The following is an 18,589-nucleotide window of genomic DNA, read 5'->3' as shown; positions in this document are numbered from 1 at the left end:
ATTGGTCTCTGTCTTCTATTTATTCATATTACTCCAACCTTTTATAGATTTAACACTAGTTTACTATACTTTTTTTCGTTTATCTATTAAAGCTAAAATTTAGTAAACATTGTATAAGGGATCGACAGGAACGTGTGAATGCTTAACATTTCTTATAATGTTATCAAGTAGTTCACTTGATATGTTTTACTGAAGGCGGATTCAAAAGCGCGTGCCCATTTCGCAAACAATGCCCGAGAATATTTTCTTTAAAAGTTTTTTTGCATTTCTTAAATGTGCAATGGTCAACAGCAGCGAGATTCGAAACGGAAATACATCACTGGTTGTTATGCTGATGAATGGCCAAACAACCGCCCGATTTATGCAAATTCACTCGATGGTGTTAACTGTTCCTTTTATTATGGTTTTCCTGTTAGCGCTTATTTCATGTGTATTCGGAAATTAGCTTCTGTTTCAATACTATTATGTAATGTGAGATTTATGATATTTATGCGAAATATTTAAATTGCTTTTAACTTCTTAATATAACCAGAAATACACAACATACATGTCGTTAAAGTATATTTTAGGTGCGCATAAGACATCAAATATTATGGGTTTGTTAAATCTATCACCATGAATTTGTGCGTTTTAAAAATAGTAATATGTACTTCTATCGAGTAATTCGGTAAATTATTTTGCTTTCCAAATCACGTATTTTGGTAGTGGTAGGCAATATTTTTTCATCGCATTGATTTACGTTAAATTGTATTGATTACTAATGTATAATAGTAATAAAGTAAAAAAAATCAAATAAATATGATCCAAGTATTTCCGAACTCGCAGTGAAAGCTCTGCGCTTCTACAGTGAAACAAAATGCGACTACGGTAGTCGGTTTTTCAACGACGGGCTAAAAACCCGAAACACCCATTAGTTTCAAGGAATGGCCTCGAAAGTCTACCTCTTTTGATAAAAATTTATTTGCCTGTAATTTATTTGTCTCCAAAATATGATGCTTTAAATTTGCGTGATGTCATGGGAAAACATTTTTGCAAACTGCCAATATTATCTGAGCCACGTTTGCCTAAACTTTCATGCCAAGTAAAGCAGCAACCCTGCTTTTTCTTAGCATTGTTAAGCAATTGTTAAATTATAAATATAGAAACAATACTAAGACTTCCATCTAGGTAAGGGGCTTATTATTATCAGTTTTAAAATAACATGAAGACAGGATGATATTTAATATGTCCACGAATATCTTTTCTATATCATATTCTATGTTGGTGTTTACTAAAATTTTGCTAAAATAATTGATAAATTCAACCGAATGCAAAAACGAAAAATGTGCCAAGTCGATAAAAAAGAGTTTCATTTGCTGCTTTATTTGAGGGATCAAATTCTTAAATTAAGACTTATTCCCAACTTAAAGTAAACATAGGTAGTCATTTTGAATTTATTGCTGTACTGATTTTTTCAAAATTTTTATAAATGGACTAAATTCGAGATCGTGGACTACAGATTTTTTAAAAATTGAGTTAACAGTTCCCTGAAATATTTTCAGTAACACATACATTCATAAGGTGGGATTAATGTAAGAATATACTAGATTTCGTTTGTTGCACATCAGTAATGCGTTTGAATCTGAGGTTGAAACTTACATGGTTTGCAACTGTAATGTAAAAATAAAAACGAACTCTTCATATTGGGTGACACTCTAAATAGTTAAGACAAGAATATATCCCTGACAATGAACAGATACTTACTCTGCCGTTGCACTAATTAACTTCTCATACCCTGGCACAAGCAATAAATCATTTAATTATATATCCATCATCAGTTCAGCAGTACATAATACTTTCACAATTTTAATTGATTTATAGAGTTTGTCGTTCACAATTTGCCACTGGATATGTAATAAAACGTCCAACATGTGAGTTTTATCGGTAATTTAGTTGGCAAGAATCGTTAGGCTAGTTGATCGACAGCTTTTGAACGAGGCAACTTCTGAAGTTCTGAATTTAAAATCATGTGCTATAAGCTCGCCGTAGACCTATCCTTTTGCGGAAGTGATTTGTACCTTAATTGACAAGCAAATAGGTATTACTGCAGTTATGCAAATATGTAACAGGACCATACAAACCGAAAAAAATATATACGCATCTATTATACGCAGAGCTATAAGCTTAATAATAGTTTCCCACAGTAGAAAGATTACTTTTAAGGTTAGGCGAAATAGGAGGAGAATTCGTTAAAATATATTCAACGTAAGCCTATGTCGTTAAATCTAGGGTGTGTCATATTTTTTATCATGTGATTTGACTTAAAACATACACAAAAATTGATTTTCCGGAAAGTATTGGTTTGGAGAAAAAGCAGTGGACAATAAAGGTATGAAATGCATAAGAAATCAAAACAGAATTACAAAAACAATTTAAATTGAAATTGTTTAGCAGGAATTTATAATTAAATAATTTTCAGTTAAAAAAAATTATCACCGGTCAGTAAAATATGTTTAGATCACATAAAAGGATCTTTCCACATCTGCCGATGCATACGACAATATTACAATTTATGTGGCAATCTATAAATCCAAGGTGTAACTTCGTTGGATTCACCAACAAATTACTGTAATGATTTGAAACCTTCATCATTTTCTAGAGTAGCAGCTAATTGTACCTTCAAAACCTTCATCGCCGGGAACCTGTTTACATTTAGCGAAAAATGCTTGAACAATCGCTATTTCGAATCGAATTTGAGCTATACACTGGGAGTCGTCATCTACTTCTAAAGTTGGTTCCTTAATAGCTTCAAAATGTTGTGTATATGTGTGTTGAAATGTAATGTGTAGAATATTGCTGCTTTAATCCACATTCAATACCGAATAATTACTGGATCCGGAGGGAACCTTGCGCCTAGCTATCGTTTCTTATACAACTGCACTCTTAGAAATGCCTTTATGAATTTTTTTTACTTTTGAAATTAGTTTGTTCACCAAATCATATTCATTTCTGAAAGTTTCTCCAAGTCTGTTGCAATCTCAATCCAGCATATTGGGATACAATATTTTATAGTTTTGGTCCACTTTTATTGTATTTGTCAAGAAAAATTATGATAACGATGATTTAATTAAACTGCTTACAGTCAAACTGTTACTTTGGTCTAACTCTGTCAAAGCAATTAAATAGGGCTTACTTAAATTATCTTCTTGTAGTAAGTAGATACTCCAATAATAAGATGTGCGATGTATCGACCACAACCACAAGTAGCTGTGCTTTCATCAACAATAATATAAAAGCTCTCAATATTCAGAACCAACTTTAGTTTTCCGTATGAGCTTTTTATACACTACATGCACATTTTACTTTCTTACGGGAATTCGTTAGGGGTGTTTTTCGAGTATTTTTGTAAAAATTGTTTGAACCGAGCATTTTCAAGCTTTTTTAAAGGACTTTTCAGTCGCGCTAAAGCTTTTATAAGGCTTGATAAAACATCTCCGCTTCGTTTCTTGTTTTTTTTAAATGTTGTTTTGACACATTGCTAAACGGCACCAGATTTCATCTTTTGTAACATGGAACTTGTTTTGGCAGACAATTAGAAAAAAAATCTTTTGAGTGGTTCGAACATTTTTGCTCACTAATAATTTACTGTACATACCTATCCAGCATCAAAAATGTAATTGTTTAGTGCATAGCATAGCTCGATTATTACAGCTTTTCTGATACAAATTTAGGAGTATTGAAGAATTTCGTTACAGAGTATAAAAATGTCAGGCAACAAAATACAGGCAAGCCCACAAACTTAGACCCTTCCACTACATCTTCCGACGGGAATCCAAATATGCACAAATATGTAGTGTTTTTGAAAATATAAAATAAGTGTTGAAATTGAATAAAATATGGAAAAATTGCTTATTTGTACATGCACTTTGCAGATATTCCGCCTTTTAATAATAACTTGTGAAAAACATGTATTCCAGTTTGTGCAGTTTCTAAACTTATGGAGCGAGACCCAGCGAGAATGTTACTTATATTGCTTTTACTTACTAAATTCTGCTAAAAAGACATTAATTTGCGGCCTGCGCAAGTAGAAATTGAATAGCTATCCTTAAAACAAAATCCCCCTTTTTCCGCTCCACTATAAAATTTTACTGTTTATGTTTCCTACTGAACAGTTTTCAAGTCAGATATAAACCTTGTGCTATTTGAAAAATAATACAAGTTAATGATTTTATTATTTCACATCAGATGCAGATTATTAGACATCTTCAAAACGAAGGCTTAAACGTAATATTTAAAAGCTCACTCCTTTGCCCATAAAAAAATAGTTAAAAATAAACATCATTGATAACAATCACGCTGCATCTTTTAGAATTATTAAAAAAATATTTTATTCCGCTTGATCGCCCGTGCTGCTCTACATATCTCCGGAGAACAAAAAAGACCCGAATTATGCTCCTAATTATCGAATGCATCGATGTTCAATCTCTACTCGATTCGATCGGGGCATTATCAGATGATCATTAACATTTAATTTTGGACCTGCACGGTTGGCGGGTGGTAATAAACAATAATCCTATTGAATATGAAAATATACTGGACATACTGGGCGATCGAGATAAAAAGTTGTCGAGAGATACCCATAAGATAAGTAGAAGCCTTGCCGACAATATGGGAAAAAATGCTTGAATATTTGCTCTTCTGAATTACTCATGCAGACCACGTTCAAACTTGATTCTAAACTGTATTTGAATTTTACAGAAACAATTACTGCCATAAAAAGTAATAACTGTGATACTCCTGCGCTGCACCTTAGTATCCTTTTAGGCCACCAATTAACAGCTAGAAAACATAAAATCAATTTTAGCCAAGTGATCAAAGACTACCTTTGGGTATCCATCATTTATCGACTCACTTTAAAAGTCCTGGTTTAGTTTCGTCCAATAGGAAAACTTATGTTTCGCGAAGGGGGTATTCTTGACAACATAACTAGCCGATTAACTATCCAAAGGTTTAAAAAAACAAGCATAATCTCATGATGTCATTCAATTTATTTTATGCTAAATATTTTAAAATTGACGTTCGCTGCAAATTTCAGATGTTTTTTTTATTGAAAAAAACATCTGAAACTAGACTAGAAACTGAAAACTAAAGTTGGAAAAAAACCAGCGAAACGAAATATGCATAACTCATATTTTTTTACGAAAATGATGCTTTTTTACGAAAAATATTTATTTATTTCGTTACTAACCATGAAAATCTGTCTAAATTATAAAACACTCAAAATTATAACGCAAAGAAACTAACTGTCCGAAGAGTTCTCATTTTAATTAAAATCAGTTACAAACGCACAACCGTTCTTCGAAAAACCTGTTCCATCTGATCTAAAGGTTCGAGTTGAAGACGAAATGTGGAAGAGAGGACTTAAGGCATTAATAAAATGTACAGAAAATGCAAATAAAGATATGATTGAAACTAAAAGATTTACATTGTTAAGGATTGTATAATATGTGTAAACCATATCAACCAAAACATGACAATGTAATAATTGAGAACTTTCTAAAAAGGAATATTTTTGGAACGGAAACATGGACGGTAAATATAAATTTAGCTTCAATGGAAAATTGAATTGCTGAACTGTGATGGAACTGGGTTAAGTTAAATTTCTTAATGCAACCTAACAAATATGCTATTTCTTGGGTGCTTTGAAAATTTAGTTTTCATAGTTCTGGATGTAACATTCAGCAATCTTACAAAACCGTTTGAGTTAAATATAACAAGAAATAATCCAAATGAAGACATAAAAATTGCAATCTTTCAAACACCAATGTCTAGAGCACAGACACGATCGTTAGGAAGCATCGAAAAAGGTGGATAGATCTGAAACTGAAATCTGAAGACTGAAAACCGTAGCCCTACAATACTTAAAATGTAAAATATTATCGAATCTAGGAAGCTCAATTGAAATAATATAAAGTTTTAATAAAGTTTACCGCAGTGTAGCAAATATTGTAAGCTGCCGATAATAATTTTACGGAATAAAGGCTGGTATTGTATTTTTTGCGGAAACCATATATTTGTTTATCGGTTAATTTGCTTTCATTCAAAAATCCCATCGACTTATCAGTCTTTCAGCTCATGTTATTACGTAAACCTAATATTAAGAACATTTTCAGTGAATAACATAAAACCAAAGTACCTCTATATTTGGTTTTCTTTTCTTCTTCAAGTATTCTATCAGCCTCAGGAAAATCGCAATCGGGTTTGCCAAGTTTTAGGTTTCTTAGTTGTGTACTAGGGTTTTATGGCCTAATTGTTGTATTCCACCTTGGTGTAATTTGCTCTGTTTCGTATATTTGTTGATTAGTTTTCTCGATTGCGTTTACTTTCAGTATATTACTGGCAGTGAATTAAAGATGGATTTGTAAATTTTGTTCCAGTTTTTGTGCTATGCCTGGTGCTGGTGCTGTGTTTTCTAGCAGCTGTTACTGTGTTAAGTTTTTCAGTTTATCCTAGTTGTTAGCTGTGAGTGCTTTCAAGTTCAGTTTTCTGCCGGCTGTAATTTCCTAGTATTTTATTTTGTAATTAGTTTGTTGATCGACACGTGGCATTTCAAAAATGATTTTCAGTGACATTTGAAAAATGAGTCTCCAGTTATGAAACCACGTTATTTTTATGTCTGTTAGTGTTAGAAGTGTTTCATCACTTTTGCCAAAGCTTTAAATTTAGTATTTCCAAAGTTTTCGTATTACTAAGGCGAAAGTACCTATTCTTGTTTTCACTCCCACAAATGATCTGAGGTTGATAGCTCTAAACGTATAGAAAAATTTTGTTTGGGTTAGTTAAGAAGGTGCAGAGAAGCACAGACAATTTCAAATCCCCCTTGTACTTAGATATAGTAAATGTAAACGTAATGCTAACATATAAATTAATAATTACTTCAGCAGTATTAATTCACACCGCGCAAAATATTTATATCATTGTTGAAAGATCCATTACTCCGCAATTATTTCTTCAAGGAAGTTTTCGTATGAGATCTCGCAAAACTAAATCAAATGTCTCACGGGTAATTTATCCTTGTAATTGCTACTATTAGTCAAAGCTCTCCAACAAATAGAAAATGAGTTAAAGACTGAGTTAGTATTTGAAAGATTTTATGTTAAATTTTTGCCTTTTAAACGATATTACTTAGGCGGCAAATTCTTTAAGAAACAGTTTCACATTTGTCTGCTTGTATCAGAATTACAGAATTATAGAGCTTAAAATAAGCTAATTCTGGTGTGTCCGTTAGTTTCAAGATTTAATTAAATTAACAAACCATGTTGCATTTGTTGAAAGACTCGTTTACCAAATTCCCTTGTTACATTCTATGAAACGGTGCTATATGTTAAGTATTCTACGAATATCTTCATGTCGAGGTCGTAGAAAGATATTCGTACGTGTATGTGTTATTTAAAGTGGCAACTTATAAGATATGTGGGATTTCTCGAGAAATATATAGTAGCCTTAGCGAACGGAGTAATATTTCTTCAAACTGTCAAGTGTGGTAATAATAACTCCTGAATGCCAATAAGAAAGCCACATTTAAAAATGATTAGTCATACATTTGGGGGATACAGACAGCAAATAATCTATGCCATTTGCTCCAGAATTTCTTTTGCATTGGTGGCAACCAAACTTGCAATAAAAACTCGTATTCTGGCGATATTTATTTTTGAAATAATAGTGAATTTAATTTCAGTAATCCACAAATATATGGATGTTTCAACCATGCAGATGTTATAAACACGACAATTTTTTCGTAGAATTAATTAATCCCATCAATAATTTGATCATATTTCATGGCTTCAAACCTCTTCCAAACAACAAATTATATGCCAAGTATTAAAAATTTGCTACCACTTGTTAGAAGCATTAAACGCAGTTCAATAATTTTATTATCAAATCCTTAGTGGTTTCTGCTGTTGACCGTTGAGAGTCGACTATGCCTTAGAAATTTCCGAAGTGTTTACTGGTTATTCCTCGAATATTTACCTACAGTTTTGTTGATTTACATATGAATTTTTGTAAAAATGTAAAAAAACCTTCGTTTTTTAATGGTCGCTTTATTTAGGATAGCAATTTTTAGGATAGCAATATCCCAATAACTTCGTGTATCTAATCTGCTAGAGTCGTTTGAATCTGCATCCGATATATTATGGCATTCTTTTCCCGAGCAGCTGGATAATTATTTTTAGCAAATTTATCAACAAAATGTATATTGTCTACTGGTAAAGCATGGTAGTAGCATTTCTTGTGGGATATGTAAAAATGTTAAAATTCGTATTTTCTTTACTAAGTGCTAGTGTGGAAAAAAAGTTATAGCTGAATACAGTTGAAGTGGGCTCATGTTTTCAAACTTTTTTCTTATTCAAGTTTTATATTGTTCTTTTATTAACCTTATGAGTGAAGGGACGGTAAGGGTCTCTAACGTCTTTTATGGTGAATTGAATGAATATTTTTCAATAAAAAGCAAATTGTTTATCAGCACGTAATTATTCTCATTTTGAGTAACAATAACAAACATTTGTGGTACAAAATATGTAAAAACAAAATTTGAAAAATAAGGCAATTTGTGCAAAAACCAGTTTTTTTTAAATTATAAAATACCATACCCCAAGTTGTTTCATATGCCCCAATTTCACTCCACTCACACAAAAGTAGACTGTTTTATTATATGATAATATGTTCGAAAATACTTAATTCTTCCTACGAAAAATTGCCACCAAAATGCGCATCAGATGAAAAATCAACTTTCGACCAAGTTGTAAAAATCAGTTATTTTATTTTACAATCCGTTAGAGCAGCATGCGGGACTTTAACCAGAGATTAGTAGACTAATAGTAAGTCAACTAATTTCTGGTATAACCCAGCCTCACTATGTCAACAATTGTATATGTATATGTATATTATTTAATGTAATCACACAGTTAAGAATTAATTGGCACATACATAAAGTCTTATCAGTACTCTCGGTTGATCTATGTTTCAGGTAGAAAATAGACAGTTTGGAAAATTACAATAAGACGACGGTAGCTCGTATCATATCCTGGAAAACCGATGAAGACTATTCCCAACGAGCAATTAAACAGACAGCAGTGCTTATTCAAACACTGAATAATGTCTTATTATTAATATGAAACAATAAATTTAAAAAAAATGTTAATAACAATTGTTTGATATTTTCAGCCTACCATAACAAAAAACCAACCAAATTATATGTAGTTCCAATAAATGTTGCGTAATTCTTAACATGAAACCTTCGGAATGTTTACCGAAGTGCGTGACAAACGACGTTTTAATCGGCTTTTCGCTTAACTTTAAGTCGGTCTAGCACTCAGTGAATTGTACTTATACTGTCTTCGTCACAATGAAAATATCTCATTGTTTCTGATTCCAGATTGTCTTGCTTCAGATGTTTTTATGTAAATTATAGATGAAGACAGGAAAGGATGGTTTGCACGGGTTGTATCGTCGCTTGGCTTTGTAGATTCCAAGCTCACAACGAATGATGTTTATATTCTTTGTCACAATAAAAATATCTCGCGGTTTCTGCACATCCATATTTTCCTGCAAATATGAAGTATACTGGGTGCAAGAAATAGTATAAAAATATGATACCGTCAAACAAATCCTGAGACTTTCGCGATTGGGAACAAGGAGATGGACAATTTGAATAAGTAGGAAAACTATGTAAAAAGTGTGTCATGTAAAAAATGAGTCAAAATGCCTATGTAAAAAATGAGTCAAATGGCCTGCTACATTGTGTATATAAAATAGTAGGTACCTGCATAATAGTCTGTATTTATAAAATTTGCACGCTCCTAACCCAATTTTCAGAAAGTAATTCTTAATGGCCGGAAAATATAGCACCGGGACACCGAGTAAAATCTCATAAATAGAAAGTATAAGCGACTGGTTTCCGTGTTCTGAGAATATATAATAAAGATATAAACACCGGCAAAATATAGAAACTGGGTGCAAAAGGTGTCGGGACACATTATCCGCTTCCTGGTGTGAAAATATGAAGATGGCTATTTGTGAGCGAGCAACTTTAAAACAGAAATTGTATCGGGTGGATGCAAATCTAGGCTATTTGCTTTCGCATTTTAACGTAGGCAGTTTACTCCTGCAAACTGGTTCTTAATAAATGCAACTATAAATTCGGACATACTATTTGCATCTTCGATCAAAGGTTTATTAATATGATAGCAAATTTTATTGGAGACCTGTGTATTTAAACCACAAGAGTCAAAAAAGGGGAGACCGGAGTCAATCCTGCCAAATCAAGGAATCGTTGAATTAGAAATCGCCTACAACAAGTTAATAAATGCAGGCTGCATATGTTAAAAAGTTTCTAATTGCGTGTCAGAAAATCTCAGTTCAAATGCCTCCGCAAAGGGCAAAAGAAAAACGATTTAATGAATTGGATTGTTCTACCTATTTTCGTTTTTTTTGTACTTTCGAGACGTTCAAATGGCTCCCAACCAGAATTGGAATTATAGAAGATTTCAAACGAACCGCTAAAAATGAATCTGTATTAGTAAACTTATTTCTCGAATTATGAGAATTACTGTGCAACTTTTGGCCGTTATTCGATAACATAAATCCCACATTTATACTCCCGTCATACTCAGCTACTGCTTCTTTTTTTCAAAAGCAATCTACTGCATGTTGCATCTTAATCAAAATGTCTTGAACAACTGTATCCAGGCGTATGAAAAATTCTGGATCTGCTCATTCCGTTTCAATGAGACAACGGCAAATGCTTTGTTAATAACAATACACTTTAAATCAGCATTTCAGCTGACGAGCACCACGTCTGAAATAAAAAAGATCGTCTGCACTACGAATATTCTCGGCCGGAATAGTAGTTATTCCCAAACTTATCCTGTATTTAACATTGGCATATAAATGAACTAAAATGGCGTGTTGTACGTTGCAGTAACCGTGATAAACATGACTATATAATGGCCACATTTTCAGCGATTTTGAGGAAATGTGGTTCTCTATTATGTAATACAAGTATTTGCTAAACACCGTCAAGGAGCGGAACAACATCTTCCATTAAAATCAAAATACCCTTTTTTCTATATCCTGTTGTCACCATATTCTTTGGTGGAGCATACCATACATACGAGATCATTTTCATCTGCCAAAACAACAGTTTAACGTAAACTTCGTACGGTTTTATGCTTCTCAAACTTAAGAAAAATGTTAAACAAACACTTTATTTTTTACTTTGTATTTGAAAATTTAGAGTGGGTACCTTTCTGAGAGCACCACTACCAGAGTGGTACGTTATTTAGCATTCGGCTCTTTATATCTGCCTGTTTTTTGCTGTTTAGTTTAGTAAGTCAAAGCAAGTATTTAAGTACTTGTCGTCGTCGGGACGTTGGGGTTAAAGTGGTTGTAAGGAGTGAAAAGAGTATATTCAGTAAAGCTATGTATATCAGCGTTTCATTATAAAAGTCGTTCCTAGAAAGGACTTAATTTTTAGGACCCACATTAGAACATCTCTGTAATATAGGTTATTTTCAAATGGCAGCTCATTTGGCGGCTGTTCACCATCGGAACAAGTAAGATGTTGCTGTTTAACATGGTGATGAAATTGMACCGGGATGTCGAAGTTTTCAGTTCCGCAATAAAATTTAACCGGTTTSGATGACAAGAAATTTTATTTYATCAATAACGAGATTACGCTGTGATGTCGGTCAGTGGTTTGTTTATAACTTTGTTTATAACAAAMAACTGGAATTAAAAAATTTTGAATAATATTTTCCAGTCGCCCTTARACCTATAGCAGCCRTGGAGCTGGACTCATCTTGTGTAAATATTTAAAAAATATAATACCTTCCTGGTMTATAGAAAAGTTAWGTTTTTATGGTGTATTTGGTCGYTACACAAAATTGATTGTCATTTTTGTTCAAATGCGTCGGTTTTTCCGTTTTGAACTTCATACGTATCTAAAAAARACTCTTGMAAGTCAGATTCTYAAGTTTTATAACACAATCAGGATCAAACCAGCATGACAATATCTTTAACASTTTCAGAAAACRAGATTTTTTAAAAGAAACTGGCACTTTTTAAAATACTTTCTAATTTGCATTCTACATTTTTTACCTAGAATCCAATATCATAGTTATTACTAAAGTAGACATTTTTTAATGAAATAGTTTGTATCATTTACCACATTTGATTTTTTATGTTTTTTTTTAAATTATATTTAGGATTAAATTGCCTTTCCAAACATATTGCAAATTTACTATTTCAAAGGAAATCAATAACATATAACAACAAGAAGGAGTCCTTAGTCGAGAATGACACACAATTTTTCTTGCGCTTTTCCCAATGCAGATACGTGGGTGTGAACATTTTTGTGAACATTTTTGGTCGAGTTAATCAGCTAAATGGGGGCCTGAAATGCCGATATCAGTTTTGGTTTATCTGCTATAGCAATATCATTTTCAAGTTCAAAGTGTCCAATTTGGGCCATCCTGTGCAATGTTGGTAACATGATAAACTGACATATTGGTTGAAAAAAAATATATTAAAAAAAAATTCGTAATCAACGTTACAAACTAATTTGATATGTTACCAGAAATTCGTAATATTTTCAAGATGGCTTATAACAATTGTCTGAAATAATGCGGATGTGAGAAGTTTGTCTTACGGATATTGAACATTGCAATTTTTCGATTCGATCAAACTGTAGCCTTGCTTCTTGAGCTAGTTATGGCGTCTTTATTTAATAAGTTCGAATTTTGGCACCTAGCGCAAAATTATAGTCGCATTATATTTTTAAATATTTATTTGAATAATCAATACAGTACCTAAATGATTTAGTTTCCGATTATAGAGTTATCTCTTCTATTATACGATATTTCATTATTTTGCAGAGTGAAAATCGTTAATGCCAAGATTAATTAGATGCTGCAAACGGTACAAACAGATTATTTCTGGTCGTAAAACAGGTTCGGGAATTGAATTAAACGTGCTCAATCGAATACGCACACACACGGTCATCATTACCAATAATAATAATTGATTGTTGATTACAAAACTTACATCACTGCTTTAAATAGCCGCGATACAAATCTTGTAATTGTAAGTTTGAACAGCGTGTTTAGACATATACACCAGCACTATTCTTAAGTACATTGATTTACGAATGATGGTTTCATTTTTGCAAACATCTCGCAAATTATTTTAAACTTCAACGTAATTTTTATATGATAATAGAAGGGCCTGAGGAATCTTAGACTACCTTATCTCTTCATAATAGCACGATTTATTTCAATAGATCTGGAGCAATTGGAAGAAAAATTTCCGCAAACTCCCTCTAAGTCAATGGAACTTTAAGGAAGCTAGGAGCAAAATTTAACTTGACAGTAAAGTGTAGACTAAAAATAGAGTATAAAGATCACAACATCAAGATCTGATACGTAGTTTCCTAAGAGAATCTAGAGGAAGAACCTTAAACCAGTTGCGGTTGATCTGGATCTTCGTTAAATACCGCAAGACTCTACACGGTTGACAAAAATTCATCAGAAGACGATGCCAGACAAACTTTTAAAAAGATCGACGAAACCACCTTAGAACAAGACAAAATCCCTAATTTCGATATGATAAAACGTTCACGCAGACAAACATTGAAGCAGCAAAGATCACCACTCACAATCGTCAACATACACCAGTGTTGGTTATCGTTTGCTGCCGTCGGAACTATCTAACCAATCTCTGCCACAAAAAGATTCTGCTGATTTTCACCATAAAAAACGTTTGGGTCGAAGAAAACCAGCAAACAAAAAATAGAAGTTCAGAAATGATAGTGTTCCAGAAGATAGCTTTTTAATCCTTTCTATCCAGAAATAGGCGCATGCTACCAGACAGTTGGTAAGTGTTGTCGAACGAGCAATATAATTATTATCTGAGGATTAATCAACGACAATTGAAAGGAAAATGAGAAGAAAATTAGGGCATAATGGCAATCGCTTCAGCTCAATCATTTCTCAGATTCCTATATATTCCATGATAAAAGGTATATCTTGCAAACTCGCCCAATTTTAACATTTTTCTCAAAAGTCTGGAACTACGTAGCATACTTTCTATTAACTATAACAAAAAAGCACTTTCTATCACTAAAATTGATGAGTTTTTCAAATATATTTGTACGAAATACTCAAAGCAGATTCTGAAATATGGAAGTGACCGGAGGAGACCGATCCAATGCAAAATAATTGCAAATAATCTAAATCTTACATTAGTTTGCACTTATTAACGTCATTGAGTACTTTCTTGTTTATATTGCGATCAGCATTCCGGAGTTGTAATATGATGGCTGTGAAAAATATACTGTGTGCTTTAAAAACACCTGAAACACATCTCTGACATGAAATATGTATTTTTTACTATAACTAGGCTTATACTGTTTTCGGATTATAGAGGATTTGGACCGCTAAATTAAAGCTACGTTTTTGACGAGGCACACATTCATTAAGGCCGAAATGTTATCTTCTTGTACGGCTGTCATCGATCCGTGAGTGGGTGTGATTTTCTATCATTGAGGCAGATTACGTGCGAGAAAGCGATTAATTTTGACGTGATGACCACGAAGAATCAGGAATTTGAATATATTACATTTAAAAATGTAGTCGATAATTCTATCTGCATGTTTTTTAGCTTCTAAAACATTATTACAGTGTGGCTGAACAAATATTAGTTGCAAAACTTTGATTTTCACAGAACAATTGGTCGCATGTAGCTTCTTGATAGGATATCCCAAGTAGGTATATAGGTATACATTTTGCACTATTTATATTCAATGATTGACCAACTTAAGACTCATTGAATTATGGATCCTTGCTTTCTTGCATGACTAAAGTCACCAAAAAATAATGTAGTCTGCCGCTAAAGATACCTACGCCTACGGATGTTTTAATTCGTTTTATATTGTTTCTGACTCAAAAGTTCTCCAACTAAACACGCAAACTATCTCAAACCTTAACTATTAACTGTATCAGGCAGCACAATTGTGTGAGTGTGAACATGTTTTTGGGTACTTTTTACAGTATTAGTATAATTCAAATAAGTTAATTGTTTATTCGGTAAAACATTTCATATAATAGATTCAAATACCTGACATCTGAGTGTCCATAAGGGTATAAATCATTCGCAGTTGGTAGTAGTTGCGGTCGGTTATGCAAGGCTGTAATTTTGATCTTAGGCGAACCTGAACGAAATTCTAAAGTAAATAAAAACTCCCCGAAGCAATAAATCTCTTTGGCCGATTAAGAAAATAAGGTGATGACATGAAAGCCCATATATTACGCTTGAAGTAGTTCGCAGATCACTTCCTATATGCAACTTGAAATCGCACTGCAACACATCAGATCGTGCCTTATTGAATATGTAAGTCATGCAAACGAATTTACCATTTGCACGCATTGGTCTGGGAGCACAAAAATAGTAATTGCCCTATATTTTACCATCATTAGTTTTTTAATATTATTTGGACTTGTCACATGTTGCAAACATAATTTGTGCGAATTTACTTATTATAACTGTAAATTTACTTCTAACTCTTATAATACTCTTTCCTTAGTTTCTAGAAAACAACGGCCAAATTTAACAGTTCGGATACCAAGTTCATACATGTTGTTTGAAATGACATAATGCGTTGATTTAAAGTTGGAATAAATATTTTACGCATGTTGTATGGAGCTACATAGAAAGTACAAAAAATTGTAAAAAAATCCGACTTCAAACTGAGATAATGCCAAAAAACACAATCAAGAATTGCTTTTAAATATGGCAGCAATGCTGCTGATTTGGTCTAGCAAATGAAGTTTTTTTATGAACATTAAGTAAACACTTGTTACTACATGCCTAAGTAAGCAAGAGTCAAAGGTAAATCTGAATTTAAAATAAACAAAGATAATGTTAAATAAATTATAAATTCTACCCTCTTCAGAAACCAGTCGAGAAGTATGGACATGAGCAAACATCATGTAGTAAGTGACGGATTATTTTTATTATTTGTAAAGAACTCAACTAAAAAAGTAAAGTTATAAATTTACCGCTTTCAGCTATTACTTGATACAGAGTTTCAAAAATTACTAAATCGGTACGAAATCTTTAAGTGAGTTTACATGACTGAGTTAATGTTTGACCCTAGCAAGTTTTAAACTTTTTTTACTTTTATGAAGGTGATGTCTAGGTGTATTTAAGGTGTGCGGATAAACCAACTAAAAATGAATTCTCATTAAAACTAATCTAAGCAAAACACGAAATCGCAAGTTTGGCAGATAATTTTTGATTCGCAACTGCAGATGTCGATTTTACTTCTAAAAATACCAAACTGGCAAATATTAGAACAAGGCCAAAAATAACACGGCAGGTTAGTCTGGAAAGTAAWAAARTAACAATCGATCTTCCCATATGTTCCCTATCTCCACAATTAAGACATAATTTTTACATTACAATGTAATACCTATTAGCTGTAACAGAATCTCCGTTTCATCGTTGCAGATAAATAGTAATCTGTACTATTCTGTACAAAGCAAAAACCGAACTCAATGGTGCATTTTGAAATTGTTCTAATTATCTTAAGGAGTATTTTTAAATAATACTTATTCAATGTGAGAAATCGTTCACGAGAATGTCCTTGTCTTTGTTGAGTTAGTTTCAGAAAGCCTTGAATGCAATTATTTTTCATTTTCAATGATAGCACATTTTTTACCTTTCATTTTATTTTGACTGCAGAAAAACACACTTTCAGATTTGATATCCAGTTAAGACGATGAATTATGACTAAATTAACAAATATAATTAAATATGAAATTTGTATTTAAAAGGGAAAATGTGTGTTTTCCTATTGGATTACGTACCAACTAAAATTTAGTTCTAATTTTTCACCAGTTACATCGATAACTGTACAACTTGCTTGAGTTATTAACACAAGTTTTCTTTAATTATTTAATTTTAGCTACTTTCAATATTACTTCTTGGGGCAAATACTAACTTGAAAAATTGTAACTGCAGAAAATATCCACAATTTTTTACTGGTAATGTTGTACTAGCAAACAAAGAAAGAATGCCTTTAGTATTTGATAAAAAAGTTATTTAAATGCTTAAAAACACTAGATTGGCTCAAGTACAATATTCAACAGAAATGTAAATTCTCATTAATAAAAATGGTTTCTTATTGACTTCTTTACCATAGGTAAGAACTGTTGTCACTGAAGCTTTTCCAGCTATGCAAATGAACTGGTCTAATTTATGAATTCACTGTACCAAATATATAATAAGTTTAAGCTGTGTTAGGAGGAAATATTTACTTTCTATGGGAAACTAACCCATAAATTCAACTAGACGAATGAAAATCCTAATTTTTGAATCGCAAGTTTTATCAGTAGTACTTCATTGTGATCGTATTTACAAGAAAAATGTTATACTAATTTAAAGTTAATTGTGTAAATATGAATATCAATACGGCTTATCAAAGCGTTTTGATAAATGTTGGAAAGAAGCTCGACAATAATCATTAGAAGAGTATATGGTTGTTAAGTAATGAATCCATAAAAAATGCTGTTGACTTACACGAAATATGATCTATTTCTGATCATCATTTTTGTTGACCACTAGTTGTGGAAAACAAAATATGTACCACGTTTCTGATAAAACAAATTCTTCAAGTTTTTAAAACAATGCCTGAAAACCTGTAAACGTGCAAGATGTTGCTGGTTTTTTCGAAGATCTTGATGGACTTTCTTGAACTCTGCACGACAGCTTGAACATTTTGCTCAAATGGCAAACAAATACAGAAGGTTGAATTTCAAAGCAACATTCAGAGAACTCCCATCATTTTTGTTCACAAGTAATTCCCGAAGACGTTTTTACTACAAAATAAGTTAAAAACTGGAAAGCTTTTTGGGTTTTTGAGCCGTGGATCAAAAGAGACTGATGTCTGAGGACATGCCAGAACGAACGGTTGACCCTCAGAGATGGCGATCAAAAACTTTATCAGACTTGTTGAAGTTTTCAAGAGTAAAGCTTCCGATGATTCAAACTGCTCGAGCACGTGAATCGTCACAGGAATTTTATTTTTTCCCACGTCTTAAATGGGTGAAATATGACCAGTTTTTTACTGATAAAACTTTTTAACATAACGCTAGAAATGGAGTTAGTTGTCTCTATTTTTTTATTAGCGTTAGATGACGTATTTTTATTGATAAAAATAAATACATTACACATTACATACATACATTAAGCATAGCTAATATATAATTGTGATTTTCACTCATATTATGGTTAGAGATATTGTACCGACATATAATACAACTTGTTGAGTTACAAAGTTGCCTCATATGGTAATCTTGGTGATTTCATTGAATGGTAATTCTTCTTTGAGCCTAAAGGCCGTTATTGCCGCACAATTGATTTCAGATAATTTATTATGTCTGCAACTCGCCGTAAATACTCGTCCTACTAACTATTCGTCCGTTTCTTCTGATTTATTAATGAATGACTGATTATGTCAGACCGCAAAATGTGAAAAGAGTGACAGACCAAA

The 18,589-nt window shown here is 32.5% G+C and overlaps 1 protein-coding gene and 1 long non-coding RNA gene across 2 annotated transcripts in view; one reads left to right on the top strand and one right to left on the bottom strand.

Annotated features, from left to right (window-relative positions):
• Positions 1-18,589, bottom strand: part of LOC109533302 (laminin subunit alpha-1) — a gene marked incomplete at its 5' end in the record, with an annotated part of 102,450 nt that overhangs the window by 30,099 nt on the left and 53,762 nt on the right.
• On the top strand, positions 7,999-9,152 carry LOC125503798. The gene is made up of 3 exons (XR_007281075.1): positions 7,999-8,050; positions 8,105-8,256; positions 9,008-9,152. It is a non-coding gene; the product is annotated as an uncharacterized LOC125503798 (long non-coding RNA).

Source organism: Dendroctonus ponderosae, unplaced genomic scaffold (genome assembly GCF_020466585.1).
Source record: "Dendroctonus ponderosae isolate FM_Combo_2020 unplaced genomic scaffold, Dpon_F_20191213v2 Dpon_F_20191213_3, whole genome shotgun sequence".
In the NCBI taxonomy this organism is placed as follows: Eukaryota; Metazoa; Arthropoda; class Insecta; order Coleoptera; family Curculionidae; genus Dendroctonus; species Dendroctonus ponderosae.
The sequence above is the reverse complement of the archived record's forward strand: the minus strand, read 5'-3'. Positions and strand labels throughout refer to the sequence as shown.